This window comes from Stomoxys calcitrans, chromosome 3, assembly GCF_963082655.1.
Source record: "Stomoxys calcitrans chromosome 3, idStoCalc2.1, whole genome shotgun sequence".
In the NCBI taxonomy this organism is placed as follows: Eukaryota; Metazoa; Arthropoda; class Insecta; order Diptera; family Muscidae; genus Stomoxys; species Stomoxys calcitrans.
The window spans coordinates 63,820,520-63,834,053 of record NC_081554.1 but is presented as its reverse complement, the minus strand read 5'-3'; the positions used below and the strand labels follow the sequence as shown (position 1 = coordinate 63,834,053).

The 13,534-nt window shown below is 39.4% G+C and overlaps 1 protein-coding gene across 8 annotated transcripts in view; it reads left to right on the top strand.

Moving 5' to 3' along the window:
* The window catches only part of LOC106082527 (CUGBP Elav-like family member 2), a 632,612-nt gene that overhangs the window by 31,917 nt on the left and 587,161 nt on the right, over positions 1 to 13,534 (top strand). Inside the window, exon 1 of one of the 8 annotated variants that reach the window (XR_009397809.1) lies at positions 5,284 to 5,949. The exons of the other annotated variants lie outside the window; for them this stretch is intronic. The gene's annotated coding sequence lies outside the window, so the exon portion shown is untranslated. Of the gene's footprint in view, positions 1 to 5,283; positions 5,950 to 13,534 lie in introns of those variants that run through there. 8 annotated transcript variants of the gene reach the window in all.

The window sequence follows — 13,534 nt, the reverse complement described above, 5'->3', positions numbered from 1 at the left end:
TCGCTTGACTAACAGTTTAACAATATAAGTGCCTTTATCTGAATCCCATATAATCTTTAATGGTCTACGAATTTAAGATGGGATGTAAGGCGTACTCCATTCTTAAAATACTTTATTTCAGCCTGATATTCTCATGATGTTTGATTTAGGGGTGTCGTCGGAGGTGAGGTGGTCCCCCAGACACTTGGCCCTGAAAAAATATCAGCATCGTGCTCTTCTATCAAATACCATTTATTTAAACACCATATTGCCATTGGCTTAAGAGAAGTGGCGTCCCCCAAACACATGGCCCCAAAATGGGTTATCAATTTCGTTTTCTAATCTCAAATTCCTTTTATTTCAGCCACATATTGTCATTGTCGGAAAATTTTTTCCCTTTGGAGGTGTTTTGGGAAAGGGGTGATGCCTTAAATACATGGTCCTACACTAGGATATCAAATTCGTATTCTACTCCCAAATACCTTTGTTTGAGCCCCATATTGCGATGGTCAGTAAAAAATTGCTGTTTGTCTGGTATTTTGAGAAAGGGGTAGACCCCCTGAAAGTTGGTCCCGAAAGTGGGTATCAATTCTTGCTCTACCCCCCAATACCATTCATTTAAGTTCCACATTAACATGGTCGGTGCTTCCCCAAACACTAAGCCCGGAAAATATATCAGCAAAGTGCTCTATTCTCATATATCTATACATCATTTATTAGAACCCCATATTACCATTGGCCTCAAAATTGGATATCAAATTCGTTTCCTAATCTCATTTAAACTCCTTACTGCAAAAGTCAGCAAATATGTCCGGTTTAGGGTATTGGCCCTAAAAACTATGAATATTTAGTTCCACTTTCTTTAAGACCCAAATTGTCTTGGTGAGCAAATACGTCCTATTTGGGGGTAGTTATGGTGGTGGGTCGTCCCCTAGATAGATGGTCCCTAATGTTGATATCAGATACATGGTCTGCTCTCAAATACCTTTAATTTGAGCCCCATATTTTCATAGTCGGCAAACGTGACCGGCTTTGGGAGTGTTTTGGGGGAAGGGTCGGCAACTCAGTGCTTGGCTTTGCAAATATATATCGGATTCGTGTTCCACTCTAAAAACCCTTTTATTTGAGCCTCATATTACAATGGGCAGCAAACACTTACTATTTGGGTGACACTTTTGCCGAATATTGATATCAGATTCGTGCTTTACTCTCAAAGACCTTTCATTTGAGCCCCATATTGCTTTGGTCGTAAATTTGTTCCCTTTGGGGATGTTTTTGCTGAGAGGCGGCCCCCCAAACACTTGGTCCCATATTTGGATATCAGATTTTAATTCTACACTCAAATACCTTTTATTTAAGCCCCATATTGCCATGGTCAGTAAAATAAACCAGTTTGGGGGGTGTTTTGGGGAAGGGATGGACCCCCAGAAACGTGGTCCCTCATTTGGATATTAGATTCGTATTCTACTCGCAAATACCTTTCATTTGAGTCCCATATTGCCATGGTCGGTAAATATGGGGTGGGGCAGCCCCCCTAGGTACTCCATCCGAAATTTGGATACCAAATTTTTGTTTGTAGGTTACTATAAGAGAGCACACAAAATTGCGCTTAAATCGCACCACCCATCTCCGAGATCTGGCGTTTCTGAAAATTCGGGTAAGGGAAAGGTCCGCCCCCCCTTCAGATTCAAAAAAGTAGTACTCTATTTTCACCACAGGATGATTATGCACCATCTATGAAAATTTCAAGAAAATCGGTTCATACAAACAAACCTACAAACAAACACAAATTGATTTTTATACCCTTCACCATAGGATGGGGGGTATACTAATTTCGTCATTCTGTTTGTAACTACTCGAAATATTCGTCTGAGACCCCATAAAGTATATATATTCTTGATCGTCGCGACATTTTATGTCCATGTCCGTCCCTCCGTCTGTCTGTCGAAAGCACGCTAACTTCCGAAGGAGTAAAGCTAGCCGCCTGAAATTTTGCACAAATACTTTTATTAGTGTAGGTCGGTTGGTATTGTAAATGGGCCATATCGGTCCATGTTTTGATATAGCTGCTATATAAACCGATCTTGGGTCTTGACTTCTTGAGCCTCTAGAGGGCGCAATTCTCATCCGATTTGACTGAAATTTTGCACATAGTGTTTTAATATCACTTCTTACAACTGTGTTAAGTATGGTTCAAATCGGTCTATAACCTGGTATAGCTTTCATATAAACCGATCTTGGGTCTTGACTTCTTGAGCCTCTAGAGGGCGCAATTCTTATCCGATTAGAATGAAATTTTGCACCACGTGTTTTGTTATGATATCCAACAACGGTGCCAAGTGTGGTTCAAATCGGTCCATAATCTGATATAGCTGGCATATAAACCGATCTTGGGTCTTGATTTCTTGTTATATATAAGATTATACCCACCACCGTAGGATAGGGGGTATATTCTTTTAGTCATTCCATTTGTAATACATCGAAATATCAATTTCCGACCCTTCAAAGTATATATATTTTTGGATCGTCGTAAAATTTCATGACGATTTAACGAGGTCCGTGTGTCTGTCCGTCCGTCTGTTGTAATCACTATACAGGCTTCAAAAATTGAGATATTCAGCTCAAATTTGTCACAGATGCTTCTTTTTGATGCACGCTGGTTCTTGAACGGGCCAAATCGGACCATATTTAGATATAGCTGCTATATAGACCTATTTTCCGATTAAAGGTCTAATGCACTTCAAAACATAATTTTTCATCCGATTTTGCTGATTTGAAATTTGAAACAGTAAGTAGTTTTAGACCTCTCGACATCCTTCCCAAATATAGTTTGGATCGGACTATATTTAGATATAGCTGCCATATAGACCGATTTCCCCATAAAGGGTCTAAAACCCATTAAAGCTTTATTTATGGCCCAATTTCTCTGAAATTTGAAACAGTGAGTAATTTAAGGCCTACCAAGATCTGACCAAATATAGTTTTTGGGGGATGGGGAGGACCCTCAGACGCCAAGAAATAAAGTTTTATATCTGATTTGTAGTCTACTTTTAAATACCTTTCATTTGATACCCATATTGACCAAAGCGGTGAAAATGTTCTGTTGGGGGTTTTTTGGGTGTGGGGGATCCTCCCGCACGATGAAAGGTGAAATTTGTATACCAAGTTGGTACTTTACTCTTGAAAACCTTTCATTTGATACCAATATTGTCCCAATCGGTAAACATGTCCATGAGGGTAGGTTTGGGGATGGTGCGTCCGTCCCCCCAGGTTATTTGATCCCAAAATGTTATACCAATTTCGTATATCATAAGGAGACATGCAAAATTTCGCTTAAATCGGTGCGCCCATCTGCGAAATTTGACGTTTTTTTTAATTGGGGTAAGGTGGAGGGTTCGCCCCTCTTAGGATATCAAATAATGTAGAACCCTATTTTCACCGGGGGCTCAAACTCTACCATCTTCTATTCTACTATTGGGTTGCCCAAAAAGTAATTGCGGATTTTTCATATAGTCGGCGTTGACAAATTTTTTCACAGCTTGTGACTCTGTAATTGCATTCTTTCTTCTGTCAGTTATCAGCTGTTACTTTTAGCTTGCTTTAGAAAAAAGTGTCAAAAAAGTATATTTGATTAAAGTTCATTCTAAGTTTTATTAAACATGCATTTACTTTCTTTTAAAAAATCCGCCATTACTTTTTGGGCAACCATACATTTCAGATCATGTCAACAGAAACGATTCCTTCATTTTCGAATTTATTCAGAAATCGACAACATATCAGGTTCGAGTAGTAACGCACCGCTTCTACACCATATCTGAAAGTGTGTTGGCATTGCTGATAATTTTCTTCTTCCCTGCAGAAGTTGCCTGGGTCAGGAACTTGAGGTTTTAAAGTGGCATCTCTGAATCGTCGTGTGTCATTGCAACCTAACCAAATTGCATTTCAATTTTATTTTAAGTCCAATTCTTCGCTTCACAACTAGTGCCCATAGTATTTGCTTTTAATGAAAGTGGATACTAGTTCAATGGTTTTCCAGCATTCGGTCAGTTTAGATTTGATTATGAGAGTTGTTTTATGCCATCCAAGTTTCTCTTTCATTGTTTGTTGAAATTTGCCTATGCCTTTAGCCCCAAAAACCTTTAACAACAACCAATGGTGGTTTGGAAAAATCTTTACTCGGCACGTGCTATGCTATGGAAGCCAAAATAGAAGGAGCTCTCGTCGACCTTATCGTGTATAACGAATGAAAGACCTCCAAATCGTTTACGATATTAGCCAATGAACCTAACAGGTGCCTGTTGTGTGTAAATTGTACTAAAAAAAAAACACACGGTCTCACCAACGAATACATTTGCAATCGGCCTCACACACATTAAAAGGGTACTGGCAGCGCCAAGAAAGTGAAAAAAGTGAATAAAAACAAAAACAATTAAGAAACACGAGTTCCAGTGGAGACAAAGAAAGTCCGCGAGTGCGAGAGAGCGAGAGAGAGAGGAAGTACTAAAGTGTGAAAAATTGTAAACAGAGAACATAACAACAGCTGTTGCAATAATACCCAGTGAGAGTGAGAGAGTTAACTGTTATACCACATTGGTATAACAGTTAACAAATGGGGTGTTGGAAGAGAGTAGAGGCTATATGCTCTTAATTTTGCAATATTTTGACATCCGGGTTACACGAATGCTGTGTTTGGCCAAAGCATGCTTTAAGGGATTTTTCATGGCGATTCCATTACGATGGCATTTAACGCTGACTGTGACTGCCTGCAGCTACTTGCGAGAGAAATTTTAGATGGGGGGGTTGTTGCTTACATGCATGTCTCCTTGTTTTGTTAGTTTGTTTGTTTGTTGTTGGGTTGGCATTTGAAGTTGAACACTTTGTGATGATGGTCATGATGATTTCGCTCCTTTTGAGCATGGCTGAAGTTGTTATACGCTTTTTCGAAATTTACCCACGAGTTTAGTACAAATTTTGCCATCAAAACGTACGGATGTATAAAGCGGATTTTTCGCTCCAACGCGTAAAACCAAAAATTAATGTGGAAAGTGCTTCTTTAGCTTTTGGCCGAGATATTTTGTCTCTCATATGAAATAAGCGAAATAATTTGCAAAAAAAAAAAAAAATATTTAAATAAATCTAACGAAAGGCAATAGTAAGAGTCGTTTAAAATCCAACAAAAAACGTGAAATTTTATTTATTGCACGAAGAGCAAGAATCTAAGGATCCCTTTTGGTATCCTTGGAGGAATGTCATATTGAATTTCTTATTTGCCTGGTTTATTTTGTTTTTGTTACTCGGTTTTCTGCGGGCGTGTGTGTGCAAGCTACAAAGTTACCAAAACGTCAGCATTCAAGAAAAAATAAAAATAGCGGAATTTCCTCCCCTACCCAACCCATACATGTAACAGGCGAAATTTGTTTTCCTTTGGCGACCATAGAGGAAGAAAGTAGAAAATAAAAAAATATATGTAAAATACGTGATCTATATCCCAAGTCTCTGTCAGTGTGCTCTAGAATGTCGGTATTTGTTTGCCCTTCACCATACCGCTACTGAAACCATCCTTCTGCTACGTAAATATTGCGGCTACGGTTTAATATCGGTTAGTGCTCTATAAATTTTATATTTGTTCTTGTTCATTTTCGAGTTCATTTTTTGTCTATTCGCAAACGGAAATTGTTTCCAAAATAAGAAGAAAGAAAGAAAATAAAGTAATCGTCGAAAAAAAGCAAATAAAACTTTAGATAAAAAATCTGCAATACCACAATTTCTGTCCGTCCTTCTTTGGTATGCCGGCTAACGTGTTAAATTTTTATGCAAATCTTTTTTTTGAAACACTTGACTTGTGCTGAAAAATACAAATAATCGCTCGCCCTAAATTTAAACCAAAATCTTTGAAATCTTCAAAGACTGAACAAAAATTCGTCTCAAGATATACAGGATCCTGTTCTCCGGTAGTCTGACACCCACTAAGTATGTGTTGAGAAATATTTGTTGTTATTATATTTGTACTTAAGCACCACACACGTTGCTATGACTTTAATTCTTAAAGCCACACACAAGAGGAAATTGCTATTATCTCCTGTAACCCAATTTTTAAGTCCCTTGTAATGAACGTCTTTTCTCAATCTTAATTATGTCTTCAAAAGGCACGCTAATTGAAGATTATAATTGTATTGTGTTATAAGTGAGTTGTGTGTGAATGGTTGTGCAAGTGTATGAGTGTATGTGTGACAATAATAGTGTGTTGTGCAAAACAGTGTATGTGAAGAAAAGCTAACTGTATTTGGCTAGGAGTTTTAGTTATGAACTTCTAAATATGCGAAATAACCATGAGGAAGGGTGCAAATTAGAAAAAAGGTATTGCTGGAGGAACTTGAAGATTTTTGTACCCTCCACCATAGGAGGGGGTATACTTATTTCGTCATTCCGTTTGTACAACCTCGAAATATTCGCTTAAAACTCCATAAAGTATATATAATTTTGATAGTTATGACTTTTTGGGTCGTCCATGTCCTTCCGTCTGTCAGTCCGTCCATGTGCATGTCTGTCGAAAGCATGCTAACTTTCAAAGGAGTAAACCTAGGTGATTGAAATTTTGCACAAATTCTTTTTAATGTAGACCGGTTGGGTTGTAAATGGGCCTAAACAGTCTATGTTTTGATACGGTTGCCATATAAACCGAACTTGGGTTTGACTTCTCGAGCCACTAAAGGACGATTTGGCTGAATTTTGCATGAGGTGTTTTGTTATGATTTCCTACAACTGTGCTAAGTATAGTTGAAATCCGTCCATAACCTGATATAGCTGTTATATAGCCTATAGAGGGCGCAAATTTTGCATTTGGTGTTTTGGTATGACTTTCAACAATTGTGCCTAGTTTCAATCGGTTCATAATATGATATAGCTGCCATATAATCCGATTTGGCTGAATTTTGCATGAGGTGTTTCGTTAAGATTTCCCACAACTGTGCTAAGTATAGTTGAAATCCGTCCATAACTTGATATAGCTGTTATATAGCCGATAGAGGGCGCAATTCTTATCCGGTTTGGCAGAAATTTTGCACTTGGTGTTTTGGTATGACTTTCAACAATTGTGCCTAGTTTCGATCGGTTCTTAATAGGATATAGCTGTCATATAAATCGATCTCCTGATTAGATTTCTTGAGCTTCTAGAGGGCGCAATTTTTAATCGATTTGGCTGAAATTTTTGCGCACATAATTTTGACGTGATTTTCAACAACTGTGCCTGGCCTAGCCGCCATATAAACCCATGTCCCAAAGTGACTTTCTGAGTCTCTATGTGGCGAAATTATTACTCGATTTGTCTGAGATATTTGAGGTGATATTTTCTGGCAGACATGACAAGTAAGGTCCCTATCGGTCATATAAACCGATCTTGGGTTTGACTTCTTGAGCTTCTAAAAGGCGCAATTCTTATCCGATTTGGCAGAAATTTTGTACATCGTGTTTTGGTATGACTGCCAACAATTGTGCTAAATTTAAATCGTTTCATGCAGCTGCCATAAAAATTGATCTCCTGATTAAATTTCTTGAGCTTCTAGAGGGCGCAATTCTTTATCGATTTGGCTGAAATTTTGCATATATTGGGTTGCTCAAAAAGTAATTGCGGATTTTTCATATAGTTGGCGTTGACAAATTTTTTCACAGCTTGTGACTCTGTAATTGCATTCTTTCTTCTGTCAGTTATCAGCTGTTACTTTTAGCTTGCTTTAGAAAAAAAGTGTAAAAAAAGTATATTTGATTAAAGTTCATTTTAAGTTTTATTAAAAATGCATTTACTTTCTTTTAAAAAATCCGCAACTTTTTGGGCAACCCAATACCATTTTAACATGATTTTCAAACTGTGCGTGGTCAAAATCAGTCCATAACCTGATATAGCCACCATATAAAACGATCTCCCAATGTGTTTTTCTGAGTCGCTCCATATTTTGATATGGAAATTTTGCCCATGAACATTCCACTAAGGAGCAGGGGCGAAATTCTCACATATCAATTAGTGCAGTCCGATTCAAGTTTAAGCTCAATGATAAGGGATCTCCTTTTTATACCCACCACCATAGGATAGGGGGTATATTCGTTTACTCATTCCATTTGCAAAACATTGAAATATCAATTTACGACCCTACAAAATAAAAAAGTAAATTTCCAAGACGATTTGAGTATGTCCATGTGTCTGTCCGTCCGTCTTTTGTAATCACACTACAGCCTTCAAAAATGGAGACATTGAGCTGAAATTTGGAACAGATACGTTTTTTTGATGCACACTGGTTAAGTTCTTGAACGGACCAAATCGGACTATTTTTGGATATAGCTGATATATAGACTGATCAGCCGATAAAGGGTCTAATGCCATAAATTGTTTTTTATTAACCGATTTCACTGAAATTTGAAACAGTGAGTAGTGACCCAAATATGGTTCAGATCGGACTATATTTAGATATAGCTGTCATATAGACCGATCTCCCGATAAAGGGTCTGAAGCCCATTTCGATTTCTCTGAAATGTGACGCAGTGACTTTTGTTAGGCTTTTCTACATCCATGGCCTATATGGTTCAGGTCTGTTTATATTTGGATTTGGCTACCAAAAAGACCAATATTTTGTTCTACAAAATTGAACAGTGACTTATATTTATTAGACCACTCAATGTCCTTGCCGAATTGGGGTGCTTAAAATATCCAAGTTTTACCAGATTGTGACGAAAGTGGGTTTACATATATACCCGAGTTGGTGGGTATCCCAAGTTCAGCCCGGCCGAACTTAATGCCTTTTTACTTGTTATTGTTCGAACGGCATGCCGCAGTGCGACACCTGTTTGGAGAGACGTTTTTACATGGCATAGTACCTCACAAATGTTACCAGCATTAGGAGGGAAAAACCACCGCTGAAAATTATTTCCGAATGGTCTCGCAAGGATTCGAACCCAGGCATTCAGCGTCATTGGCAGATATGATAACCTCCGCCCTACGGTGGCCTCCTATAACTTTCCATAGCTCATATATATATAGGAAAAATCGTTCAGAGAACTAGACAAATGCGATCCATGGTGGAGGGTATATAAGATTCGGGCCGTCCGATCTTAGCGTGCTTTACTTGTGATACCCTCCACCATAGGGTATACTAATTTCGTTATTCCATTTGCAACACATCGAAATACTGATCTGAGGCCCAACAAAGTATATATAGTCTTATCGTCTTGACATTCCTGGTCGATTTAGCCGATTCGTCCGTCCGTCTGTTCATCCGTCCGTCCGTCTATTCGTACGTCCATCCGTCTGTCTGTCCATCTGTCCGGCCGTCTGTCTGTCCATCTGTCCGTCCGTCTGTCCGTCCGACTGTCCGTCCGTCCGTCTGTCCGTCCGTCTGTCTGTCCGTCCGTCTGTCTGTCTCTCTATCGAAAGCACGCTAACTCCGAAGGTGTAAAGTTAGGTGCTTGAAGTTTTGCGTAAATACTTTTTATTAGTGCAGGTCGATTGGGATTGTACATAGGCCAAATCGGTTCATGTTTTGGTATAGCTGCCATATAAAGCAATATCGGATTTTGAATTCTTGAGCCGCTAGAGGGCGCGATTATTTTCCGATTTGGCTTAAATTTTGCACCAAGTGTTTTATTTTGACTTCTATCGACTCTGCCAAGTATGGCCCACATCGGTTTATAACCTGGTGTAGGACCCATATAAACCGATCTCGGATCCTGACTTCTTGGGCCGCTAGAGGGCACAATTATTATCCGATTTGGATGTAATTTTGAATGAAGTGTTTGGTTTGACCTTCAACAACTATGCCAAGTTTGGCTTAAATCGGTTCAAAATCCAGTATAGCTATTGCTTTATATGGCATTTAAACCGATTTCGAATCTTGACTTCTTGAATGGATAGAGGACGCACTTTTTTCCGATTGTTCTAGCTTCTAACAACTGCCCCAACAAATCGATTCATAACCTAAAATAGCTCCTATGCAATCCGATCTCGGGTCATGGTTTCGTGAGCCTCTAGAGGGCGCAATTATTATCCGATTTGGTTGAAATTTTCCCTCAAGTTCTTTGGCTTAAAAATCAACAACTTTCCAAGTACGACCCAAATCGGTTCACAACCTGATATAGCCCCAAAATATATCGATCTACCGATTATACTCCTTGAGCCTCTATAGGGCGCAACTCTAATCCGATTTGGCTGAAATTTTGAACAATGAATTCCATTTTGGTCTTCAAAGCCTAAATCAAGTGTGGCCCCAATCCGTTCATAACTTGATATAGCTGAAATAGCATAGAAATTCTTATCCATTTTCCTTTGTTTTTCTATAAAGCGATCTCGATCAAAGAACTTGACAAATGCGATCATTTGCCTTAGGCCCATTGGGCAACAATTGGATCAAATCGGACCCAAATCTTGGGATTGGTTTATAAGTTATATATGTCTGGGGTCCAATACAGGTGATATTATGTCGTCTGCACGTTGCAGGAAATAAAAGCCAAATTTGAACCACTTCGGACAAAATTGAGGACTTAGGAAGTCGTTGAACGAAATCTATTTATATGGAAACTATCCTTTTTTGAAAACTTATCGGAGTGCAATTTTGTGTGTACGCTTGACGACTTAAACGTATTTGATATAAGAAATTTGCAACATAGCGGATAAAAAATTGAGACTTCTAAGGGCCTAAGAAATCAATGTGGACTATTCGTTTTTATGAGAGATATATCCAAATCAGTAAAATTTGCTATTTCCATCGATAAGGCGTATATGCGCAAATTTTCGAGCGGCTGGCATTACTCATTCAAAAGTAAGCGACAGGCAGACAGACAGAAGGAGAGAAGTTCATACAGCCATAAGTATGCTAAATTTGCTTGAGCTTTTATAAGACTAACCACAAGTTCCGTAGTGAAGCCAAATCAGAAGTTTGGGTTAAATCGGGTGTTTAGTGGGAAAATTGGTTATTTTATGTTGTCATCGCATATCGAAAAGTGGAGAAATGAATATTCAAATAACAATAAAAGTTGAAGGAACTTTTTTTGTCTCTTCGTTTGTCAGCGCAAGTGACGTCTGGCTGTCTGTCTGACTGCCTGCCTGTCTGTCTGCCTGTCTGTCTGCCTGTCTGTCTGCCTGTCCGTCAGGCTGTCTATATGTCAGGCTGTCTGCCTGCCCGTCTGTCTGCCTGTCTGTCAGTCTGCCTGTCTGTCTGACTGTCTGTGAGGCTGTCTGTCTGTCAGGACATCTGTCTGTCAGGATGTCTGTCTATCAGGCTGTCTGTCTGTCTGGATGTCTATCTATCTATCCGTCGGATTGTCCGTCTGTCTATCCATCCGCTTTTTTATTATATCGGTGAAGTTTGGAAATATGTTTACTTACAATCATACACACCCTTCTCAAAAGTGGTGCAGATCGGAGCAAATTGGACATTTATATACGCCATATACTCCAAGCTATATAAGGCGTTTGTCTAAATTTCAGACAGAAACAAGATCTTCGTGAATAGCGCGATCGGATCACATTTGGATATAGCTCATAAATGAAGCGATGTCAGTTCGTCTGTCGAGACATATGGACAGACGAACTGACCATCCGTCTGCCTGTTTATCCATCCGTCTGCCTGTTTGTCCATCCGTCTGTCTGTCTATCGGTCTGTATGTCTATCCGTCTGTATATTTGTCCTTCTGTCTATCTATCTGTCGATATACCTGGCTGTCTGTCTGTCCGTCCGTCGGTTTGTCTGTGTGTCTATCCATCCGTATTTATAATTATTTCGGCGAAGTTTGGAAATATGTTTACTTAGAGCAATCCACACTCTTTTCAATTGAGGTGTACATTGGAGCAAATTTGACATTTATATACACCAGGCTTAAATATCTTCTCAGACAGCCAGGCAGCCATTAAATCCCTGAACACAAAAACCGCCCTCGACTGTCGCAGATCTCTCAACGAGATGGCTGAACAGTTCAAAATTCACCTGTTCTGGGTCCCGGGCTACAGAGATATCCCAGGGAATTCTAAAGCAGACGAGTTTGCGATACTAGGAACTATTTTACACATTCCAGGGATACTGGAATCTGTGGGTATGCCTCTAGCGACATGTAAGCTAAATTGTCAGAACCAGGCCCAAAGGACAACGAATGATAGATGGTCACATAGAGGGGGCTGTGAGCATTCCGAAACTATGTGGCCTCATCTAGACTTGAAGAAGTCTACTGCTTTTCTGTCATTGGCTATAACAGACGTCTCAGTCATTGTGTCTTGTATCATGACAAGTCACCATATAATCGGAAAACATGCTGACAGACTGAAGGTTGCCAGCAACGACTTTTGCAGAAGCTGTGAGGACATTGATGAAATAGAGACTATAGAACATCTTCTGTGTGTATGTCCCGCACTAGCAGTTAGAAGGAGTTGCACTTTAGGTTCTCATTTCTATGAGGACTTGTTTGAGTTAGGAGATGTGCACATTTGCAAATTGGTGGACTTTTTTTGCATGAAGTGTTATGGTTTGACCGTCAATAACTGTGTCAAGTATGTCCTAAATCGGTTCATTACCTGATATAGCACCCATATCCCTATAGCTCCCTATATCGATCTCAGATCTTCAATTCTTGAGCAGCTAGAGAGATCAATTATTAACCGATTTGTCTGCTATTTTGCATGAAGTGATTTGCTTTAACTCTTAACAACTGTCTCAACATGCTGAGTCGATCTAGCCATGTCCGTCCATTCGTCCGTCTGTCGAAATCACGATTGCGGTCGAACGCGTAAAGCTAGTCGCCTGCAATTTTGCACAGATACTTAATGTATTGCAAATGGGTCATATCGGTCTAGATTTGGATATAGCTTCCATATAAACTGATCTCCCGATTTGACTTCTTGAGCCCCTGGAGGCCACAATTTTCTGTTATGACTTACAACAACTGTGTCAAGTACGGTTCAAATCTGTCAAGAACCTGATGTAGTTCCCATATAAACCGATCTCCCGTTTGACTTCTTGAGCTTATAACTTCCCACAACTGTGCCACTTCCCACGGTCCAAATGGGTTAATAACCTGTCCGATATGACTGAAATTTTGCATGCAGTGTTCTGTTGCGACTTCCAACATCTCTGCAAAATACGGTACAAATCAGTCTATAACTTTATATAGCTCCCATGAGAACCGGTCTCTGGATCATCCTTGTTCGGTTCCTAGAGGCTTTATTTTTGCCGGTTTGACAGCAGTTTGGTATGTAGAATAAAATTTTGCCCTTAAACTAATTATACCCTACACCACTACTGTGGTACAGGGTATTATAACTTGCAACACCCAGAAGGAAGAGAGATAGATCCATTGATAAGTCTACCGATCGACTAGGAATCACTTTCTGATTCGAATTAGCCATGTCCGTCTGTCTGTCTGTCTGCCTGTCTGTCTGTCCATCTTAATTTGTGTACAAACTATAGGTCGCAATTTTCATCCGATCGTCTTCAAATTAGGTACAACCATGTTTTTCAGCCTAGAGACGAAGCCTATTGAAATTGGAAAAAATCGGTTCAGATTTGGATATAGCTCCCATATA